The sequence below is a fragment of the Ornithorhynchus anatinus genome, chromosome 12 (genome assembly GCF_004115215.2).
Source record: "Ornithorhynchus anatinus isolate Pmale09 chromosome 12, mOrnAna1.pri.v4, whole genome shotgun sequence".
Taxonomy (NCBI): domain Eukaryota; kingdom Metazoa; phylum Chordata; class Mammalia; order Monotremata; family Ornithorhynchidae; genus Ornithorhynchus; species Ornithorhynchus anatinus.
The window spans coordinates 21,128,746-21,153,230 of NC_041739.1; positions in this window are offsets into that span (position 1 = coordinate 21,128,746).

The following is a 24,485-nucleotide window of genomic DNA, read 5'->3' on the forward strand; positions in this document are numbered from 1 at the left end:
ATGCAAAAAGTAAACTCTGAGCAACCAACGGGGACTGCATTCGTCTGTTGCTTGTCTTCCTGCCTACTGCTACTGTTCCTGCTGCTCTACTGGCTGCTGGGTTTCCCACTCCTACTTCCATCTTAGATCAGGCCAATCTTCTATCCCATGTTCAAACCGGGGACACTGGGAAGCACAATCTGTTACAGTCCCGTGAAATGCACCTGGACATGGCATGTCTAAACTAGAAAACAGGGAATTATGCACATCGACTCGATGCAGTGAGCAGGAGCATCTAGCAGTAAGGCATTCTGGGCCACATTCTGGTAAAGACAGAGCTGAAAACCTCTCCCTAAAACCGTTCCTTCTTGCTGCACTTTCTGATTTTATGTACAGGGAATATCATTTTATTCATTAAAAAGATAAAATACCTGCTCAGAGGGAGGCCCCTAAGAGGCTGACAGCTCTCTTTGGAGCTGACAGATTCTTTTTTAATGGGCTCTAATATGCGTGACTCTTAATTTATGATCAATAAATTTTTTTAAAGGGAAAGGACTGACATTTCTAGTCTTCTGGTACTGTTCATTAGGACCCATGCTCACACCCACTTCTGACTGGAGCAGGTCTGTGGTTTACACATAATCGACTGCTTAATGGGAGTTTAATTAACCACTACTAGTGTACTATGATGTTATGGCTGATTATATCCTTGTAAAAGTCAGAAACCGTAAATAGACTGTGTTGGCAGAACCGGACATCTTAAGGAATCGGGATGAAAGAACTTGGGTAGCTGGAGGTGAGGGAGAGGGGAGAGGGAGGCTTGGACTGGATCATGGAGAAGCTAAGAGTAGGGCCCTTCAGCTGTACTAAAATGCCTGGGACAATACACTGGGAAGCAAAGCACACATTCTCTGCTATCAAGCGTACTGACAATCCAATGGAGAAGACAGACACACAAAAATTATTTCCAAATAGTGGATAGGAGGAAGAACAAGGATGTAACAGATAAATGGTACCAACAGATTAAAATTAAATAGTTGAATGTAAAATTGAATATACAATTGACTGTATGTAAGTGCTTAATACGAGCATAACATATAGAAGTGTTAAGAGTTGTTCTTGGGCTGATGCCTCTTGGGATGTTATGATGAAATCAGGGAAGGCTTCCTGGCTGAGATGAGCTTTTTAAAAGGACTCTGAAGATGAGAAAAGCTCTAACCTGGTGGATTTGGGGGAGGAGGAAGGTCCAGGCTGCAGGAACATAGCAAGGGATCAGAGGCAGGAGAGTCTAAAGCAAGGTTTAGTTAGAAGGTGAGTTTGGGAGAAGTGAAGAGTTTAATCTGGAGAGTAGCAGGTGAAGGGATATGTATTTTAGAAATTGGGAAAAGTTGGTGAAAAACATGCATGCCAGTGATAGGGTGTTTCTGCTTGATGTAGAGGGAAATGAGCAGCTATTGGAGGTTTTTCAGGTGGGATTTCTCAGTAATTCTTTCTGAGTCAGGTTGACTCTGTCAGAGGGAGGAGTAGGAGTGTGCAGAGGAATGTGCTGAGGTTGTGAAGTTGGAGAAATCTTGAGGGTGGGGAAATGGGACTGGAGAACAGTAGGGTGAATAAGAAAGCCAGGGAAGGGAGAAGCTGGCTAGTGAGAACAGAGATCATGAGTTAGAAAAGGAACTGTAAAGACCTTTGGGTGGGCAAACCTTCAAATTTAGGAACCACCCCAGCCAAATCAAAATATCTGGTTTATCCCTCCCTTAGACTGGGACCTCCATGTGGGACAGGGACTGTGTCCTATCTGATTGTCTTGTATCTCTTCCAGCGCTTATCAAAATGTTTGACACATAGTAAACCCTTAAGGGATACCGACCTCATTATCATCAAATGGAAAGGAAAAGGGACAAGAGGGACACCACCCGCATCTCAGGTCCCTCAGCTCCTGCTGAGAAACAGAGTAATTCCTCAAAACCCTGGGGATGCTGGAGTCGCAGCATTATCCTAATGTAACCCTTTGCCATTGTTTACAGGCATATGACATGCAGCAGCCAGAAGAAGTCATTTCACTCCATATCCTTACTAGGATGTTTTGCCCACTGTAAAAAAGATTGAGAGACACTGGAGAGGGACCAGAGAGGGACACCAAAAATGATTGAAGGGATAGGAAACAGGCCTGAAAAAGCAAGATTAAAGGAAGTGTTTTCTTGCAGGGGAGGGGTTTTTTTTAAATGGTACTCGTTAAGCTCTTACTATTTGTCAGGTACTGTACTAAGCGCTGGGGTAGATACAAGATAATCGGGTTGGACACAGTCCAGGTCCCACATGGGGGCTCACAGTCTTATCCCCATTTTACAGATTAGGTAACTGAGGCCCAAAGAAGTGAAGTGACTTGCTCAAGGTCACACAGCTGGCAAGTAGTAGGGAAGGTATTAGAACCCAGGTCCTTCTGATTCCCAGACACATGATCTAACCACCATGCAAAACTGCCTCTCAATATGATTATCTTGTGTCTGCCTCAGTGCTTGGCACATACCTGCTGAACAAATTCCACAAGTAGTGGTATTATCTCCTCCAGATATTCAGTACTGCCTTACGCTCTGAACCCCGTATGGGACAGGGACTATGTCTGATGTGATCTTTTATCTTCTTCAGCACTTAGGACATAGCAAGCATTTAGTGACATCATGATGACTATTAAGATAAAGTTAAAGAGAACAGGGACCCTGGGGAAGGAAGAAGAGCATTCCCCTTTGGGAAATGAAATCTGAATGTGAAGCCATTTTCTTTTTTGCCAACATCATTTCCAAATGATTTCCAGGGACAACCAGGGGCATGAAGTGAGTCTTGTTTGGATAAGAGGATTAAGAGTGGCAGCATCAATATCTTTAGGTGTATCGCTTTGAAATTCTTCTGCCCTCCCTCCATTGCAGTACCAAGATATCAGGACCCCCAGAGGCATTTTCAAGGTACAAGATGCAGGCATACCAGGCAAGGATGACTTGTGTTTTGCCATTGTTTGGGTGTGTTTGTAACTAAGAACTCAGACTCTCTGTTTGGCTGACCTGAGAGCTGGGAGTCTGTTGTGGGGCGGGCTGCCACTAGGACCAAGTAAACTCTCCCCCAATGGGAGATGGCGATTACTGGCAAAATCTTCTGTTTATTACTCTTTGCCCACATTTTTCTGCCTCACATTAATATTCTAGATTTCAGAGAGGACTTGCTTCCCCGCTAAAGTATCCAGGGCTTGTTCTCAGTTTTTCTTTCCTCTCCCCTCCCTTTATCCCCACCTCTAAGGTGCTAGGTTAGGTTATTGTAGACAGCAGCAGCATGGAGGACCTGACTCTAGGATTTTGAAAAGGCTAAGGGTAATATACCACCTATCTAGACATTAAAAAGACATTTAAAAAATGCCAAATGTCCATTTTTGACTGATCTGGTGAACTTCTGAGCTTCATTACTACTTGAACTCTGTGCAAGATGGGATGCATTGGAAACTACCAGCAAACAGAAAATGAAAGTCTCCATATTATGTGACCATTGTATAGTTTGAACCTGAAAAGAGAACTGGGAAGGGTTGGTTGACCAGTTAGCAACCTGTCACTGATTTATTTCCATTTAAGGAACTTATCACCGAATAGCAAGAATAATACATGTGCAATATCACGTGAGCGAGGGAGACAATATAAGATGGTAGAAACCAGGGGTCTCAATTATCTGAGAGATTATGCGGGTCAGGGTTGGGGGGAGTGCAGTTATTAGAATTAGAAGCTCTGATTTTGCATTTGCAGTGGATTACACAGTTTCCAGAGGGCTATTATTCTGTTTTGTTAATGTGTTTATCTTGTTCTATTATCCCAACATTTGGCAAACGGTTTCAGAGTCCAAACATTTAGTGTTATTGCCTTCTAGGTGAACGTGGAGCCACAAGCAGGCTCCGAGCTTGATTCGTCAAGCTAGTTATGAGGGTGTTCTGTAATTTGGTCATGGCTCTTTTATACGGCAGTCGGGCTGCATTGTGAATGCTTGATTCGTAGAGAGGAATAGCTACTGCATTACGGACCTGGGCTGAGTGACGCCTGAAGCTCTCCACAAGATTAAAGTATGGATCTAGGAAATGACTCCTAATTTTTCTCCCAGAAGAATAGTCTGGGCTCCTAAAATGTCCTCCTTTCTCCTGATTTCTTCACTACCATCCCAACTTGGGCATGAACATGTTAAGTCCCATTTTCAGGTTATTTGGGACTTAAAAATGGGTTCACACTGCAGAGGGTTGATCCAGCCAGCCTCTGGACTTCTAGCAATCCCAGTTATAAAATGAGTCACCATGCATTGTAGGTGGGGCAATTTATGGGAGAAATGAAGAGTACCTGGTATGAGGAAGTTGGGCGAAAGGGGAGACCTTTTCCCAGTGCTTCACGAAACCCACTCCCTTGAATGATAGTGGTGAAAATTAAACAGGCGAGGTGTAGAGGGGCCTCCAACAGCACTCCAGAAAACCGGACATTTCTTTGCAGACCTCTCCCCCTCCCACACTCGCAGTAGTGCCAGGGGACTGACCTGCTGACTTTGGACTGTCCGGCCTAAATCTAGTTGAATGGCTCACCCTTTTTTAAAAAAAATTCTTATTGGTTACATGCTTATTGTGTGCCAAGCACTGTACTAAATGCTGAGGTAGATACAAGATAATCAGGTTGCACACAATCCATGTCCCACATGGGACTCACAGTCTGAATCCACGTTTTACTGATGAGGTAACTGAGATATAGAGAAGTTAAGTGACTGGCCCAAGGTCACAAGGCAGACAGGCAATGGAGTTTGGACCCCAGGTCCTCTGACTTCCAGGCCTGTGCTTTATCCTCTAGGCCTTGCTGCTTGTTAGCCACCTGAACTTTCTGGCTGGCCCTTAGATGGGATGGGCCTGGAACCAAGTGAAAAAGGGAAGGCTTCTGGCCAGGCATGCCACAAAGTGATCAGATACTAACCACCAAATGGCAAGGAAAATGTGTTTCCTTTTGCTTCTTTCTCTCCTGCCACATTCTTTGGCTCTGACAGGAAGCCCCAGTCTCTCTCAAAAGCACCTCCTATGAAAGCTCCCTCTGGTTCCCACAACTGGTTATCTCTAATTGGCCCAGTGATTGGGTTCATCGTAAGCCCAAACTTCCAGATTTGAGCCCATGGTTTCTTCTTTCCTCTCTGCCAGGCCTCCATCTACTCTTAAATTATTTAACTTCTGTTAATTCTCCTTTCAGGCCTCAATTTTCCATCCTGATCTTCTAAGGACCTTTTTTTCATTAATGGCATTGTTAGGTGCTTACTAGATGCCTGACACTGTACTAAGCATTGGGGTAGATACAAGATAATCAGGTCGAAAACAGTCCCTATCCCATATAGGACTCACAGCCTTAATCCCCATTTTACAGATGAGGTAACTGAGACACAGAGAAATGAAATGACTTACCTAAGGTCACCCAGAAGACAAGTAGAAAAACCAGGATTGGAACCCAGGTCCTTCTGACTTTCAGGCCCATGAGCTATCCATTAGACCACACTGCTTCTCAGCAACTTCTAGATTCAGCAGCTTCGAGAACTCAGTGGTACGTAGTTGAGGGGTAAATTCCTACCTGACAAAATTCAGTGACTGGTTGGAAAAGACCAGGAAACACAACCAAATGCCAGAAAGCTAAGATCTCTGTCCACTCAACACAGGGAGCAGGCAGAGGGACAAAGAGACAGGAAAGATCAGGTGAATGAATGATTTCACAAGAGTTTCTTTCAATAGCTGTCCAAAAACAAGGCTTTCAAAGTCACTTTGCTTCTGACTGTTCATATGTTTAAAGACTAATTAACTCTGACAAGCTGACCAGTAGAAAAAAAAAAATCATCCACTTGACAAGAAGACTGATGGTTCTATGCAGTTGCAGTGTCATCTTTGAGAAGGATGTGACAAGTGTAAGTTCTAATTAATTAGATGAGCTTCTCAATACAGTCATCCCTTGAAAATTACAAAACTCTACACCCAACCGACAGGGTGCCTCAAGTTTACCTTAGTTTCTGAATGTGCTGAGCCTTGTTTATCCACCAGAACTGTGCTCTACACGAGTCAATTGCTTCTTCAATTTGTTTCCCAAAAGTGGATTTGCATACATCGAACATTTGATTTGGAACATGAATTTACTTCCTCAAGTAAATATATTCAAGTCGTTTTGACAAAAAAGAGGACAGTGGAGAAAAAAATCAATCTCACTGTGTGCAGAGCATTGGAAAGGCACTTGGGAGAATACAATATAACAGAATTGAGAGACATGTTCCCTGCCCAAAAGGAGCTTAGAATCTAGAGGGTCAATTTGTCCTAAATAATAATAACTGTGGCATTTGTTAAGTTCTTACTATATAAAAAAAGTACTGGGTTAGATACAAAATAATCAGATCCTACATGGGGCTCACAGTCTAAGTAGGAGGGAGAACAGGTATTGAATTCTCATTTTACAGATGAAGAAACTAAAACAGAGAGAAATTAAGTGACTTGCCCAAGGTCACACAGCATGTATGTGGCAAAGCCCAGAATTAGAACCCAGGTTCTCTGACTGCCAAGCCCTTGCTCTCTTTCTAGTAGGCCACGCCGCTTCAAATGTTCTCTACATCCTTGCAAGAACTTCTCCTCAATCAGTCAATCAGTGGTATTTATTGAGCGCTTATTATGTGCAAAAGGCTGTACTAAGTGCTTGGGAGAGTACGGTACAACAGAATTAGCAGTCACATCCCCTGCCCATAAAGAGGTTCTCCCACCTCCAAATAATTGGAAAAATAAAATGAAAAAATGTCCATAACCCATTGCTAAATCCACCAAAGCCTATGCTGAGCAAAGAAATTGTTTGGTGCAAAGGAGCAGAAGCTGGCTGTGGTGAGGAGCATTTAAAAGATGTGCAGAGATTGATTTGGTGCTTTTGTGGAGAGAGATCCCAGCATTCATTCAATAGTATTTATTGAGTGCTGACTATGTGCAGAGCACTGTACTAAGCACTTGAAATGTACAGCATCAAGAGTGAAGGCTAAGGGTGGAGGACTCATTGCAGGGAAGGTGCAAAGCTAAGACACAATCTTCTCTGGAACTCAGGAATACCCAGGCACAGCCCAGTAAACTGTGTTTTGCTTTGGTAGAGAAGCATTTGGCTGTGATTTTCCTTCCATTTCCTACATGTAATTGAAAATGGAATGTAACAACTGACCTGGAAAACTATTAATCTAATAAAACTGGTATTTCTCCCGGCAACAGGGGTGAAAATAGAATTGTTTTCTTACTGGAGCACCCAGGCATTAGAAGCAGTCACCACAGCTGCTGACCGCATGTCCTTGTCACCTGCAGTGTCAGAGCACTGTCCTGAGTGCCTACAGGGCTTAGAGCACCGTCCTGGGTGCTTGTAGTGCTTATGTCACCATCCTGGGCACCTACAGTGCTCAGAGCACCATACCGGGTGCCTGCAGGGGTTAGAAGGCTATCCTGAGTACTTGCAATACTCTGAGTACTGTCCTGCAATTGTCAGAGCACTTTCCTGGGCCCCTGCAATGCTCAGAGTACCATCCTGGGTGCCTAGAGCACCATCCTAAGTGCCTAAAATATACAGAGTGCCCTCCTGGGATCTGCAGTGCTCAGAGCACTGTCCTGGATACCTAGAGTATCCACCAGAATGCCATCCTGGGTGCCTATGGTGAACTGCACAATCTTGTGCACTTAGAGTGTACAGAGTGCAGCGTGGCTCAGTGGAAAGAGCACGGGCTTTGGAGTCAGGGCTCATGAGTTCGAATCCCAGCTCTGCCACTTGTCGGCTGTGTGACTGTGGGCAAGTCACTTAACTTCTCTGTGCCTCAGTTCCCTCATCTGTAAAATGGGGATTAAGACTGTGAGCCCCATGTGGGACAACCTGATTCCCCTATGTCTACCCCAGCGCTTAGAACAGTGCTCGGCACATAGTAAGCGCTTAACAAATACCAACATTATTATTATTAGAGTGCCATTCTGAGTGCCTACAGTGCTCAGAGTAGAGCGCCATCCTCGGGGCAAACAGTCCCAGAGTGTCACCCTGGCTGCCTACAAGGCTCAGATCACCTACGGGGCACCCAGAGTGAAGGACACTGTGGGCCAAGGTGACCCTAATTAGTCAGAATCAGGCCAGGAACGGAGGAATGTCAAGCCCCAGCATCCCCAGGGAGCTGGCCATCCAGGGGTACCTGGTCGCTCCAGCCTGGCTAACTGGATCGATCTGATCATCACCTGTCACCTGCTGTGTGGGAGGACCTGGGGAACCTGCCCCATTTTCCACCTGAGCCCCACCCCCATAGGCTCCAGCCCCATGGCATCCATCGAAGGGGTGGGGGAGGTCAGGGGAAGGGGACGTCACCAGCCTCAGCTCTGAGGAGGAACTCCCAAGCTCCTGGGGCAGGACCAGAGAAGCAGCAAGGCCTAGTGGATAGCTCAAGGGCTGGGAAATCAGAAAAACCTGGGTTCTATTCCTGGCTCTGCCACTTGCCTGCTCTGTGACCTTGGGCAAGTCACTTCACTTCTCTGTGGCTCAGTTACTTCATAAAATGAAGATATCCGTTCTCCCTCTTACTTAGACTGTGAACCCCATAAGGGATAAGGACTGGGTATGACCTAATTAATTTGTACCTACACCAGTGCTTTGAAAAGTGTTTGACACATAGTAAGCGTTTAACAAATACCATGAAAAGGTAGTCTAGGTGGCTTAGATTAGTCTAGGTGCCTTAGATTGTCTACCTTTAAAACAGGGATGTAATACCCATTTTGATTATGAAAAAATGTACACTTTTAACTAGTGGAATTGGAGGAGTTGGATTCAGTTTCTTCCATCTTTCTGTTCTACCAAATGCATTTTTAAAAACGCTACGCATATCAGGGTATGAATTTGGGTAGATTAGAGTTAAGCATTTTCTCTTTTTTCGGAGATTTTGATCCCCGCCCTCTTTGCCGATCTGATTCCTTCATAGATTGCCAACCTTCCAGAGCTGTGTTTCATTCTCAAGAATCATAACCACACAGACGTTAGACATAAATGCACACATGATCGATTTCAAATCAGAAAAATGTTGCGCGACGCAAGTGTTTCCATTAATGAGTTTGAAGCAGTTGTTGGGTTTGAGCATCATTGCTCCTGTCCCTTTAAAATTTCAGGGTAATAAGTCATTGTATAAGAAGATGAGATAATCCACGCTGCAAATAAAATGTCTAATTTATTTCATCGTCACTTTGTAGTGTAGTTCATCTTGCTTGATTCTGAGGCAGCTGGGAAATGGGATCTGTTTTATCTGGGAAAGCTCCAGGAAGAATGCCATGTGGGTATTCAGAAGCAAAGAAAGATTTCTCTCTGAGAGCCTTCTTATCATTTCAAATGCAGTCTCTGTGGGTTTATCCCCTTTCTTGGCCCCAGCTCTCTGTCAGAGAGATAATCTGTCCATTTACATGCTTAGGTATCTGTTCTTCAAATTGTGACACTCAAGCAGCCCCAAGTAGTTGGAGTAAAAGTATTCATTAAGCGCTTACTTTGTATGGAGCACCATACTAAGTGCTGGGAAATAATACAAAGTTGGGAATTAGACAGAGTCCCTTGTCCCTCGAGGAGCTCACAGTCTAAGTGTACTAAGTGCAGATTTGACAGACAACCGGTTAATTGCATCAACTGGGTAAACTGAGGAGCAGTGTGGCCTAGTGGAAAGAGCATAGGCCTGGTAGTCAGAGGACCTGGGTTCCAATCCCAGCTCTGCCACTTGCCTGCTGTGTGACCTTGGGTAAATCATCTAGCTTCTCTGTGCCTTAGTTTCCTCATCTGTAAACTAGGGATTCAGTGCTTGTTCTCCCTCCTACGGAGACCGTGAGCCCCCTGTGGGACCAGGAATGTATGCCACTAGATTAACTGTTATCTACCCCATCACTTAGAACAGTGCTTGACATATAGCAAATGGTGCTTGACATGTAGCAAACAGTGCTTGACATATAGTAATTGCTTAACAAATATGAGTCTGGTATGAGTTTGGTTTATCGTCACCATCAACATTGTTGAAAATGCCCAGATCGTTGCCAATCTTCTACTCCTTTTAGTACAGTTCGGCAAGGATGACTATGAACTTGTTTTTTTACATGTCTCCTGCTAAGCACTGGTGCCGTGTCATGATGAGCTTAAGAGAGCCAAACGCTAATTCGGCTGTAGGGAATCCCTTCATCCCAGCAACCTCTGGAGCCTGGGTGCAGCCCCTGGGCACCACGGTCCAGAGGATCCCGTGGAGCTGGGGACCTCCCCACAGTCTCAGCAGAGATTGCAGACCACCCCGAGCCTGTCTTGACGTGGACAAGAACCCCCTAGGCTGAAGTGCAACATGAAGCACAAATAGCAGAAATCCTGCACCAAATAGTTTATCTAATGGCATGCACTTTTTAAAATGGTATTTGTTGAGCGCTTACTATGTGCCAGGCCCTGTACGAAGTGCTGGGGTAGATCCAAGCTAATCAGGTTGGACACAGTTTCTGTCCCACCTGGGGTCACCGTCTTAATCCACATTTTACAGATGAGGTCACTGAGGCACAGAGAAGTAAAAGTGGCTTGCCCAAGGTCACACAAAAGATAAGTGGCAGAACTAGGATTAGAACCCAGATCCTTCTGATTTCCAGGCCTGTGTTCTTCCGCTAGGCCACGCTGCTTGAATTTGCACCCTTAACTATCCTCTTCCCTAGCCCCACAGCACTTACATACATATCTGCAATTTATTTATATTAATATCAGTCTATATTGTAAGCTCATTGTGGGCAGGGAACGTGTCTACCAACTCTGTTGCATTGTACTCTCCCAAGTGTCCCAAGTGGACACAGTAAGTGCTCAGTAAATACCTTTGATCGATGTGTGAGCCCCAGGGAGTTCCTGGAGCAACTAAAGTTTTGGGAGCCAGGGGAAGATGAGTCAGATGGGAGAGCCTCCAGTAGAGAGTGATGGGTGAGCCTCGATCCTGAAATTTCAGGACCAAGAATATTTGTGAAGGAATTGATTTTCATGATGGTGGCCTGTGCAGCTCCTCCTCCCCGCACTCCTTCTTTCATTCAATCAATCAATCAAGAGCACAGTATTAAGTACTTGAGGAAATACAGTACAACAGAGTTTGTAGGCATATTCCCTGCCCAAAAGGAGCTTGTAGTCTAAAGGGGGAGACAGATAATAAAATAAATTTCAACTGTGTATTTAAGTGCTCTGGGGCCGAGGGTGGAGTGAATAAGAGGTACAAGTCCAAGCGCAAGGGCTCTGAGGAAAGGAGAGAGTAGGGGAAATTAGTGCTTAATTGGGGAAGGCCTCTTAGAGAAGATGTGATTTTTAATACAATTTTGCAGGTCGGGAGAGTGGTGAACTGTCATATACGAAGGGGGAGGGAGTGCCAGGCTAGAGGCAGGATGTGGTCAAGGGGTCGGCGTCGAGAAAGACGAAACCGGGGTACCCCGAGTATGTTGGCATTAGAGAAATAAAGGGTGCAGGCTGGGGTCTAGTAGGAAATCAGCAAGGTAAGATAGAAGGGGGCCAAGCAGATTGAGTTATTTAATGCTGATGGTAAGGAGTTTCTGTTTGGTATGGAGGTGAATGGGCAACTACTGGAGGTTCTTGAGGAATGGCGTGGACTGAAATGAGCAAGTAGGTGAGTTAGACAGCAACTTAGTTATCTATCACCTTTTGGAGAAAGTAAATCCTTAGAGAAGCAGCAAGACCTAGTGGATAGAGCACGGGCCGGGGAATCAGGAGGACCTGGGGCTCTAATCCTGTCTCTGCCACTTGTCTGCTATGTGACCTTGGACAAGTCACTTCATTTCTCTGGGCCTCAGTTACCTCATCTATAAAATGGGGATTAAGATTGTGAACCCTATGTGGGACAGGAACTGTGTCTAACCTGATAATCTTGTACCTATCCTACTGCTTAGTACAGTGCCTGGCACATAGTAAGTGCTTAACAAATACCACAATTATTAGTAGTAGTAGTAGCAGTACTTTACAGGAGGAAAGCGGGCATACATTACCCAAGTCTTCCTGTTTTGAATGACCGAATGGGTCCTGGCTCTGAGGAGCCCGAAAGACCTTACAGGCGAGTGTTTGCTTTTGTAATGTTCCCTGTGCCACTGTGAGACTTCCTGGTGGCTGAAGATTTGCAACAGAACTACCTCCACACATTTAATTTCTCCATTTGTCAGGAATCGACATCCTGTCTAAATGAAAAGATAACTCCGTTCACTGATCAGCTTACGGATGAATCAACTGGTCATTTAAGTTGATTGCCTGAAACACTCAAAAAAAGCGAAAAAAAGATTGGCGTAAAAAAGGGGAGTTTGTCTGGCTTACAGATCGGCACATTTCTTTTCTGAACCCGAGACATTTTCCTCGGGCGGCTGAACAGAAAGAAGGTTCAAGTGAAAGATGGACTTATCGGAGATCTCAACCAGCGGGCCGCCTAATAAATCTAGGGCTAGGTCAAGATTAACGTGGACGGAAATCATAGCTTCTTGGGCTAATCTACAGTCAGAAGGCTGACCTAGTTGTCTTTTAATGGGCGTTGCTGCTGTTAAAAGATTCAAGCGGAGGTAGGAGAAGAAAACCTTTATAAAGCTACAGCCGTGGAACCTTCTAAGTCAAAAGTGACCTTTCCCTGCCAAATGGAAAAAGCAGTTTTGCAGGAGCAGCCAAAGCAGTACCCATGAGAGGCCAGTAATTTTCACCAGGAGAGTCTCTTTCATTATCATTTTCTCCAGCAGGTGAATATGTTGAAATATTCTTCCCGAAAGGCCGCTGGCTACAATTTGAGGAATCCGGGGCATCACACTCTTGGTACAGGAATTGTGGCATCGGCATTAATTTTCCCTTGGTGATTTGACCAAGTTCCAAACTGCCTCCCTTCAGGGGGTACAGGAAGATCCATCTGTTAAGGCAAGCCCTCGGTACATCGTGTGTGTGTGTATAAGACCACGGAGCCAAGAATCCTCAAAATCCAAAGTTAGGGCTCTTGTCATTTTGTTCTTACTTTATATTTAAAGTTCTCTAGTTATTTTCTCATTTGTTTCCTAAAGGTATGCTCATCTTACCTTCTCAACCCTTTATGATTCCTCATTCTGTTCCCTGAATGGAATGGAAATAATGACTTAAGAAACTGTTGCTTTAATTAAATCTAATCTTAAATCTAGAGGATTATACCCATCTCTTAGAATCAGAGCTATCCTTCCATTCAGATCATAATCTGCTAGTGGATTTACTCCTTTTTTTATGTGTTTTCTTTTCAAACTCATAACCTAATTATTTCCAATTGCCTTTCCCAACCTCCATCTCTGGAGCAGGCCTCAGTTTCATTGCTATTCTCTAGGCCCCTGTCAAATAAAAATCATTTTAATTGATATAATTCCTACATGAGAGTCCCAGGTTTTCAATGGGGTCTCACTGAAAAATATGAAGTGATGTTGCTTGAGAGGGTAGATTTCAATCAATTGTATTTATTGAGCACTTATTGTTTGCAGAGCACCGTACTGTACTAAGCACTAAGCAGAGTTGTTAGACAGATTTCCTGCCCATGATCTTACAGTCTAGCTTGATTTCATTAGTTGGGCAACCTGTTATTGTAGCACTCAACTGGCATCAACAATTTCTTATTCTCTGAACACTGATAAACGTTGAGAGATTGGAAAAATGAATGACAATACATCCAGGTATAAGATGTTAAAATGTATCTCTTTCTAATCTATTCTTTTTCTCTATTTTTTTTATTATTTAGTGGTGATCAGGAGACTTGAATGTGGGTAACAAAGTCATTTTTATACTGATACCTTGCTTCTCCTGGTGAACACATTCTGGGTCTCTTGGAGGAATGACATTCTTGGCTCAATCCTTTCCTTCAGGCCCTGGAGAACGCTTCCAATAATGGAGGGGAGAAATGTTCTTCTGTTCCACCTTTTCCACTCTCACTGCTCCTTTCTGGATTCTTCCCAGCAGTCTTTAGAGATGCCAGGCAGAGGAGCTTTACCTCATTATGAGATGGAGTGTGGCCTAGTGGATAGAGCATGGGCCTAGGTGTCAGAAGGACCTGGGTTCTAATCCCAGCTCCACTGCTTGTCTGCTTTTTGTCCTTGGGCAAGTGACTTAACCTCTCTGGGGCTCAGTTACCTTATCTGTAAAATGGGGATTAATACTGTGAGTCCCATGTGGGATATGGACAGTGTCCAACCTGATTAGCTTACATCTCCCCCAGCACTTAGTATAGCTCCTGGCACATAGTAAGCGCTTAACAAATATCATAAAAAACAAAACATAAGAATGGCAAAACTCCAGACAGGGTTCATGTTGGCCCTCACTGTTCAAGAACATAATGCTTCAAAATACACTGGTGTCCTCAGCTAGGAGCAAGGCTGGGGCACTGTGATGGTACCCACTGTCCCTGGGTTGGGCAGATATGGCAAATGCCATGCCTACCACCCTATCAGCCAGGCTGTGCTGGCTGACACCTCATGGATCTGGGACATATTCTCCATCTTATTCCTGAACAGACAGAAGCTACAGCTCCCCCTGCACTGCAGCATTGGACAGTATTTTGCAGTTCAATAGCTCTTCCGTTTCTGTGTCATTCATAAACAGGGCACGGTAGCCAATGGGCCGTTTATGTAAACACCTGCCTTTGACAGCTCTCAGCTTCTTGAAGGCATCCTTCTGCCTCTCAACTTGGTAGGGTGAAATTTCTTTCTTTTCTTCCCCCCAGAGCTATCTCGAGCCTCTTCTCAAACACAGAATTACAGTTATGCCTTCGTGCTGTTTTTCAAGACCGATTTTATGAGACTGCAGCAGAGAAACCTTCCAAATTCTGCTTTCCTTCCTTCTTCCAAAGAGTCAGACTTGACATGGTAAATCTGAATAACAGAATAGGGTATATGATGTGCATGTTTTTACCAGCAGGAAGATCATAAGTATTTCAGATATAATGAACTAAAAAAACCTTAGCTTGTTTTCTCACTGACTGCTATATAGCTAAGTGAATGGTAATGGTGTCTTCTCCAGAAAGAGGTTGGAATTCTTAATGGAGTCTTCACATCCTATGATATTCAGGAATTATGCAGCACCTACTGTTTTAGATTCTTTTCAGTCTTCCTATCTAAATATTTCTCAAGACAGTTCCCTGTTAGACAATCCTCATCCTACCTTCTTCCTTCAACCCATACTCCCATTTGAGAGATGAAGAAACTGACTCACAAAAAAATTTGCTCTCTGGCAGAGAGGAAGAGAGACTCATGTCTGCAGCGGTGTTCTAGTCACAAAACTATGCTGTCTCTATGTCACTGACTGTGTTACAACCAGATATTTCCATATGGTTTAACCTACAGTCATTAAAATATTTATATATACCTATGAACATATATTTCAAACATATTTATCAATCGATCAGTGGTATTTATTGAGTGCTTACTGTGTGCAGAGCCCTGTACTGTTTGGGACAGTACAATATACCAGAGTTGGTAGACATATTCTGTGCCCACAAGGAGCTTATAATCTAGAGAGGGAGTCAGGCATTAAAATAAATTAAAGACAGGTACGTAAGTGGGATAAGGTTGAGGGTGGGGGTAAAAAAGGATATAAATCTTAGAGTAAGGATGATGCAGAAGGGAGAGGGAGTAGAGGAAATGAGGGCTTAGTTGGGGAAGGCCTCTTGGAGGAGATGTGCTTTTAATAAGGATTTGAAGGTGGAGAGAGAGTGGTGATCTGTTGGATATAACAGACCTCTCATCCCTGCCCATCAGAGTCTCAGCAATCTGCATTGGGATGTGTTCTGGAAGTCTCCCCATTTGCTCTAATTTAGTCTGGGAAACTGTTCAGTTCTTGCCATTTATACAGAAGCTGCATGACCTTGTGGAAAAAGCACAGGCCTGAGAGTCAGAGGACCTGGGTTGTAATCCTGTCTCTGGGTAATTATTAATCAATCAATCAATGGTATTTATTGAGTGCTTACTGTGCGCAGAGCCCTGTACTGAGTGCTTGGGAGAGTACAGTACAGCAGAGTTGGTAGGAACATTCCCTGCCCACAAGGAGTTTACAGGTTAGGCAGGGGAGACATATATTAAAATAAATTACAGATATGTACATAAGTGCCATGGGGCTGAGGTGGATATCAAGTCCTTAAAGGATACAAATCCAAATACATTAGTTGATGCAAAAAGGAGAGGGAGTAGGGGAAATGAGGGCTTAGTTGGGGAAGGCCTCTTGAAAAGATGTGATTTTAATGAGGCTCTGATTATGTTGTATCTACCTCAGCATTTAGTACAGTGCTTGGCATAGAGATACCATTTAACAGATACCATTATTATGCACTGTTATTATTATTATCATTATTAAACCCAGACATGTCCTAAAAGGCTGCCTAGTTCAGTGGCCGCTGGTACATATGGGCCAGATTCTCTGTGCATCTCACATTGAAGTGATGCTGTTCCTCACGTCTCCAGTGCTCTACAAGGTGTCTGGGAGGAGAAAAAACAAAAGCTAATATATGGAAAAGGGATTGAAGATTTTTTTAAGAAAGACATTTGCTGTAGAAATTCTGGTTATTTCAAAGTTATACAAATGCTATGTACATTAATGAATGAAAACTGCTGTACGGTTCTGGTTGTTTCTGACAGAGAAAATTAATGAACACAGTAAAAAGTATATTTCATTGGAGGCACTGCTGCTGCCTTCTCCCAGAGCTTCTCATTTTGCTACTATAGAGGCATGTGGAATTTTAATGGATTGTTTAATTCTGTGTTTTTTTAAATTGCATTACGTCTTTTAGTTAGCTATTTGCAGCAGATATCTAAAGACTGCAAATGTGCACAAATGATCTAACATGTGGGAAAAATTGCAGTGGGTAGCATCTAAAAGGACAAAATTTCTGGCTTTAACTGGCACGCTTCTTCAAATTGGGCTCATGGGTTAGTTGGAGGATTTGTTTTTTCACCCCTTAGGTGGCTGTGTGACTGTCACGGATCACCATTTCCAAGAATGATGAAGGCACAAATAGCTCAGAAAGTTTGAGATTTTGGTTTGACACACACCAAACAGTACTTCAGAGTACTATAGAGACAGACAGTACTTATAAATCTGAACTTGAAATTTTAACAAAGCACCGAAACTGAAACCATTGTTCCTGAACTTTTTACAGCATCTATAGGAAAATCATTCATCCACAGTGTGAGTCACCTTGAGAGTCTGAAGGTAAAAAATATTGTGCATATCTTGCCATTGCAACTATGAAAAATACACACACATGCACCGGTGGATATACATCAATGATCTGAGTCGGTGATCTTATGAAGAAATATAGGAGGTAGGCTTTTTCAGAATTTTTTTCACTACAAAGAATACTGTCAGTTTTTAATCAAAAACGTGCAGAGACTGTCTATTTAAAAGTATATGTGTATACAGCTGATATTTAATGCTGGTGAAAGATTCAGGATTGACAGTCCCTCTGAGCCTGACTGTCAATCTTTCCACCTACCTATCTGTGTCTCTCCACCTCTAAAGCTCTCGTTGCTGTTGTATCTTGATGCGGAGGCTGAAGTGTTTTTTTCACTTATCTGAGACAGACGAACAGCACAGGCTTGTGGCTGCGCAAGCTTCCCTCATTCTGTCCCCTTCCCACGAACCTTTAGGCCATTCTAGAAGGCCTGATTGTGCCTACTGGACTGAGTATAAGAAGGCAGAAATTGGGGATTTTGAATTATTCATTATGCTATGATTTTCTGAGAGACTAAGCTCACTCCCATAGAAACGGGACCGAGATGTAACGGGTGCTGAGTGGAAGTGGAACAAGATTGTATAGGCCCCCCCTGAACATTCCAAATGCAGTCCCCAGACCTGAAGTTCCTTAGGAGACTTGGGCAAATCTGGACCTGTGAACCCATATCTCAGAACCCCAGTGGGGAGGCACCAGGAATGAGCAGTTACCCAAGATCCTCCGACCTTGGGATCCTCTCCGGAAGCCTATCATTTTTTTACTGGTATTTGCTAAGCACTTACTATTTGCAAAGCACTGTTCTAAGCACTGATGTAGATACAAGCTAATCAGGTTGGACACCATCCCTGTCCCACAAGGGGCTCACAGTCTTAATCCCCATTTTACAGATGAGATCACTGAGGTACCTTAAAAGTGAAGTGACTTGCCCAAGGTCACTTAGCCAAGTACCGAAGCAGGATTAGAACCAGGACCCTTCTGACTCCCAGGCCTGGGTTCTATCCACTAGGCCACGCTGCTTCTCTCGCCTGTTGCCCCTGGGCATGAACCAACAGCTGACCCAACCCATAGTTCTCTAGACTGGAAGCTTTTTGTGGACAGCTCTGTTGTATTGTACTCTTCCAAGTGATTGGGACAGTGCTCTACACACAATAAATAACATTGATTGCTAGGCTGTAAACTCTTTGGGGGCAGGAAATGTATCTACCAACACTTTCGTATCCCTCAAGCATCATGTTGCCACCATCACTGAGAAAATACTAGGCTGGAGGGATTATTGATTTGGTCCAGTGATGGTATTGCTTATGCTCTTACATTTTGGCTACAGTAAATAACATGGAATAGCAGTCTCTTTGACTCCCTCTTTCCACACCCAGGGCAGTGGCCATCTCAGGAACAAACCATAATCCAGGGATTATTTTTTCTGTTCTGCTCACACACATCCTCTTTCAGGATTTTGCCCATTGAAAACTGTGACCTCCATTTAGACCTGATTTGGGTGACGAGCCCAGCCAGTGATTCATTTTGGCAGGGTTGCGGAATCAAAACTAACTGTGTGCTATTTACAGCCCGTGAAAGCCTTGCAATGAATGTTTCATCTGCTTTTCTTTAGCGAGTGTTTCTCACAGCCAGGTTCAAGAGAGGAACACTTTTTGCCCCACTCAAGGTTATAAATCTGCAGCCATAAAACCGTGGTGGAGAGATTCAGCATGAGACGCTCTGCTGGACCTACGATTTTATCCCCTGACTCTCCTGCCACACTGTCAACTCCGTTCTTGTTAGCATTGGCCCTGGTGAGGTCCTCTGGCCCCCACCCCTACCATCATTATCATTCCATTTCCTCATCTACAAGATTCACCCATAGACTCCAGGGAAGTGGTGGGAGAAGAAACGCGTTTGGCAGGCAGGTGGAAGGGCGGGGAGTGGGATGGTGATTCATTAGAAAAGAGGGATGGGCCGTCACAGTCATTTTCTTTCGTTAATTTTTAAGGTTCATCAATCTCAAATGTCCACGAATGAGCCGTGCGGGCTGATGGAACCGAAGGAATTAGCAGTGAAGCAAACAGACTGATGAAAGGGAACACTTTGTCTGAGGTGCAGGCCTGGCAGTCTCTTTCTAAATAGGGAACATGGGGAAATGCAGAAGTCCTTGAGTCACCGAGCTAGAGAGGGGGAGAGAGGAGGAGAGAGAGCCAGCGTCTCCTTCTGACGCACTGACAGGGAAGAGCTCCAGAGTCCCCTTCTCTTGTTTTAAATCACTGAAACTCAGAATTTACAGCTGGTGAAACACCTACCTAACCAGCTTTCACTTGCTGGTCCGAGGAACAGGGAATATTGGGGAGTTTTGATGGTTTCCCCGCAGAACTGGACCTATCGAACCGGGTGTCTGAAATCATTTGAGATTCTCACAGATCATCTGCAGAACAGCTTGATGCTGACTAGATTAGCTCACTGACTCACTCTGCGATTCTCACAGACGCTGCCCACACAGCAGAGCTGGCACCAGTGGAGCTCAGACAGATCCAGCTTTTCAGTATCTGCCTCTTATGTTTTGTTCCTTTGAAGTGAGCCCGTGAGGACGGCCATTGTGAGGCCTCATTACCCAGGTTGGGGTTTCGTAGTTGTCTTCCCCCTTCTCCAGACTTCTGTCCTAGTTTTCAAATTCCTACCAAGTTGACTTCTCAGCCTCTTTCCCCAAACGCTTCGAACCACGTTCCCCTCACCACCTCCACCGCACGGTTTTTTAAGCTCCTAAGCAGGTTGCCTCTCGAGCTCTTGGTGAGATTTTTCTTCATAAACTCTCACCCTTCTCTCCCCTTTGAGAGCTTGAACAACCGCCTCTCTTGAGCAGAATGAGTTCTTTACTATCACTTTCCCTGCCACTCCAATACTGGGGTCCTCGTTAAGCGGCATTATTGGACTGATGCTGCCTGAGAACCCACTTTGGTCAATGGCATCCATGGACCTGAATGAAAAAAAGCTATCAAACATGCAAAGAAGGAGGCTGTTTTGTACCCCCGCTGCAAATACCACTTCTCCCAGGTCGGAGATTACGTGAGCAAATTGTCACATAATTGTCATTTAATCCCTTCCCAGAGATTTCTCCTGGTTCCAAATTGCTTTGGTTAATAAAAACTAAGGAGATTTGCAAGGAACTTCAGATGAATTTGAGCACTTTGGGGGATTGGCAGCCCAAAGGCAGAGGAAACTTAATTTAAATAAACCTAAGACCGTGCACGGTGGCAAACGGAATATATCCTCTAGACTGTTAACTCTCTCTAGATTGTAACTTCCTTGTGGGCAGGCAACTTGTTTACCAACTCTGTTGTATTCTCCCAAGCTCTTAGTACAGTGCTCTGAACACAGTAAGCACTCAATAAATGCAGTTGATTGATTGATCCCAGTTGTATCTATCATTGAACTTGGAATTTGCAGGTGTCTTCTGGGAAGGAGAATGGAGAGTGTCTCTTTATGTAAGGAATGGGTAAAAAAGCTAGAGATTGCCCCACAGCCACCTCTTCCTCTCCTCTGAGTGGAAGACCAGCATCAAAGTTGGGTTGAAGCCATGAGGTGATCCAGGCAGGGATAGCAAGCAGGGGCAGACCTAGGCATCACTCCTAGATGTCAGCAGGATGGAGGGGCAGGGATGGAGACTGGAAAAATCATAAATGTGGCCACTGACATCAGGCCAGAACTGCTCACCCTATGGCAAGCCGCTCTGCCCATTCCTGTTGGATTAGTGGATTAATGGATTTGCCTCATATTTGTTCCGGTCTCCAGAGTAATTTTCCACTAGAAAGATCCTCCAAATATGCTTTGCACCCCACTGGCCAAGGATTGCTCAAGGAATATTGTTATATTGTACTCTTATTGTAATATTGTACTCATTGTTATACTGTACTCTCCCAAGAGCTTTGTACAATGCTTAGCACATGTAAAAGCTCAATAAATGATTGATTGAATGAATGAATGCTGCCAACTCACTGTAGCCTCCTCCTCCTCCACTCCCAAGAGGTTCATTTGCCACCTAATGGTTCATTTGCAGGTACATGTTGGGTAAGAAGGGATAAAATGATTATTCTAAAAGGTCAGTTTAAAGACCTGCCACCCTGTGAAAGAATAGACAAGTAATATGCCTCATAATAGACTCATTTGGGTGTCCATTCATTCATTGGTATTTATTGAGCACTTACTGTGTGCAAAGCACTGTACTTGTCCAGTAAAGTGGATGGCTGTTCTCCAAGGTCAGCAAATTCCCATGATTCCACCCCCTGGGTCGAACTTCTGCTAGCGGGAATGGTGATGTCTTACAAAATGTCACTAGGGGCAGCCAGCCACTATTGCCTTCCCAGGGCCTGGAAGCAAGGCCAGCAACTCCACCAGCCCCAGATCAGACGCTTGCGTATCTCCAAAGATAGTCCGACCCCAGTCTTTTCACTCCCAGAAGTGAAAACTCATCCTTTGCCTGCAGAGCCTATCACTTTGGGTGGACTGAGTCTGAGAGACAGGCAAGGATCAGTGTCAAACCGGCAGCCCTTCACCCCGGTTATCATCTCCTCCATACTACCCTCCCCAGCTCCTTTCTCTAAGCCTCATTATATGAACTATCCAGTACATCATTCTGTAAAGAGTTTAGGAATATTACTTGGGGATTGCTTTTGGAAGATAAATGGATTAAAGGGGTTCTGGTCCCTTCAGTTAGCTGATTAGTTTGTTGTTTTCCTTAAGCCTGTATACTGGTCAGTGTCATGTACCAGCGTTTGTGGAAATTCTTAGGCAGACTCCATTTGACTGATTGGCAGCATGCTGGTGCCTAGTGAGAAGCAGCGTGGTTTAGTAGAAAGAGTACCTGCCTGCTACTCAGAGGACCTGGGTTCTATTCTCAGCTCCTTCACTTGTCCACTGGGTGACCTTGGACAAGCCACCTAACTTCTCTGCCTTCAATTTCCTCAATTATAAAGTGGGGATTAAATGCCTGCTCTGTGAGGGACAGGAACTATGTCTCACCTGATGATCATTTACCTACCCCCTTACTTAGTACAGTTCTTGGCACACAACAAGAGCCTAACAAATACCCCAGTTATTAAGAAGGTATTTGCTTAACATTCATCCTCTTCGACAAGTTCTGCCCAACAGTCTGGAGATCCTTCCTGTAACATCCAGTAATTCTATATGGAAAATGGGAGGGCTCTTTCTCCAGCTCCACACATTGACAGTGGAATATATATTCATCTCCATGACCACAGGGGTCATTGGAGAATTGTCTACAAAATGGTGCTCTGGTTCTTTGACATCTCCATTGTTGGACATGCAGACTGTGTCAGATCCTTGGTTAGGCCTTGCTCCAGCACCAGGCAGGCAGTTGGGATGCAGAGTAAGTACTTGAAGAAAAAGGCAAGTCTGGGAAGAGAGTGAAAGAGTGAGAGCTAAAGCAGCACCAAAACATCAATTTTGCCTCTTTTAGTAGGCTATAAGGTACTTCAGCCTGTCCTCCTCTGCCTTTTAGAAAGGCAGGTTGATGCACATCACATTTCATAATTGATCCCAGCCTGCTAGTATCATTTTTCTCCTTTTCTAGAGAAATATTATGGGCTTCATGGGTTAATATAAAAGGTAAGTGCTGTTTGAAAAGTGTTCAAAAATTACAAGTTTTGAACACGATTTGGATGTGTTCCTTAGAGCAGTCGCACCATTCATTTAATATGTCCTATTTCGAAAGAACACAGAATAATAAAGTATCTCACATCTCCAGCAGCTGATATGGAGCCATTAAAGTGCATGATTCAGGGCTCTGCAATAATAAATATCATTGATTGATTAAATAATTGATTGATCAATTAATTGATTGATCAAAGGGAGGGGGCAGTGGGGGAACACAGGATAGAAGATTCGGAAACCTTGAAAATGAAGTCTGTCATTCGAATTACTATGATTAGAAGAAACTTGCCCCCTCCTACCTCACCACTCTCCTACTGCAACCTAGCCTGCACACTTCGTTCCTCTAATCCCAACCTTCTCACTGTACCTCAACCTCGTCTATCTCGCCGCCAACCCCATGCCCCTGTCCTGCTTCTGGCCTGGAACACCTTCCTTCCTATTAGAAAATTACTCCCCCCTTGCTTCAAAGCCTTACTCCTCCAAGAGGCCTTCCCTGACTAAGCCCTCCTTTCCTCTTCTTGTCGCGATCCCCACCCCTCTGGACCGACCAGACCATTCCTGGACTGGGGGCGCTTTGGTGGCATGTAATGCACTAAACCACACCTCCAATCACCAAGGTTACTGTGGAAAGTTTTTTAATTAGTTTTACCATCATGCAAGGGAGTCACACATACACACATTCACTCACTCCACTCCATCAAGGGTCCAATACCAGTCTGCTGGTCAAAGGAGCCCATTCTGCCAATGCTTCTTCTTATTGCTTCTAAGTGCTGCTTTACTGGTGCTTCTGCTTCTCGCTTCTTCAATACTTGCTTTTCTGTTCTACCTCTGCTCCAGGTGCTTCTGCCTGCCTTTGGCGTGCCTCTATACTGCCTTCTGTCTGGCCTTTCACGCTTCAAAACGAGCACCTTTTATCTGCCTTAGGCGTCGCAGCTGTGGCTCTATGTGGCAGTCACTGATTAGTCCAGGCTTGTTACCGGTAGAGCAGGGAGAGAAAGCCTCGCCATCCTCCATGCTCCTCTCTCCATGCTCCTGCCCTCACAGGCCAGCAATCACCCGCCCCCAAGTAGAGCCCATAAATGCCTTCATCAGTCTCTTCCTTCTTGTTGTTCACGGGATCACAAACAGTCACTAATAAGGCACCTTGTTGTGGGCTCACCACACTTCTCCCGTTCTCTGTGTCACCCTGACTTGCTTCCCTTATTCATCCCCGCTCCCAGCCCTATAACACTTATGTACATACCTGTAATTATTTATTTATATTATTGTTTGTCTTCCCTTCTAAACTGTAAGCTCACTGTGGGCAGGAAATGGGTCAGTTTATTGTTTTTTGTATTCTCCCAAGCGTTTAATACAGTGCTCTGCACTCATTAAGCACTCAATAAATATGAATGAATGAATGGGATGAAAAAGAATGGTGCCTTCTGCTCAGGAGGTTGGCGCTTAACATTTAGCTTGCTCCTTTCAGATGGGATGAAGGCAGAATTTCATCTTCACAGAATACGTTTGAACCAGGTAGACCCAGGCCCAGGAGGGAATGAATGAAAAGGAGACCTGGATCTGGTTTCCATATGCATATT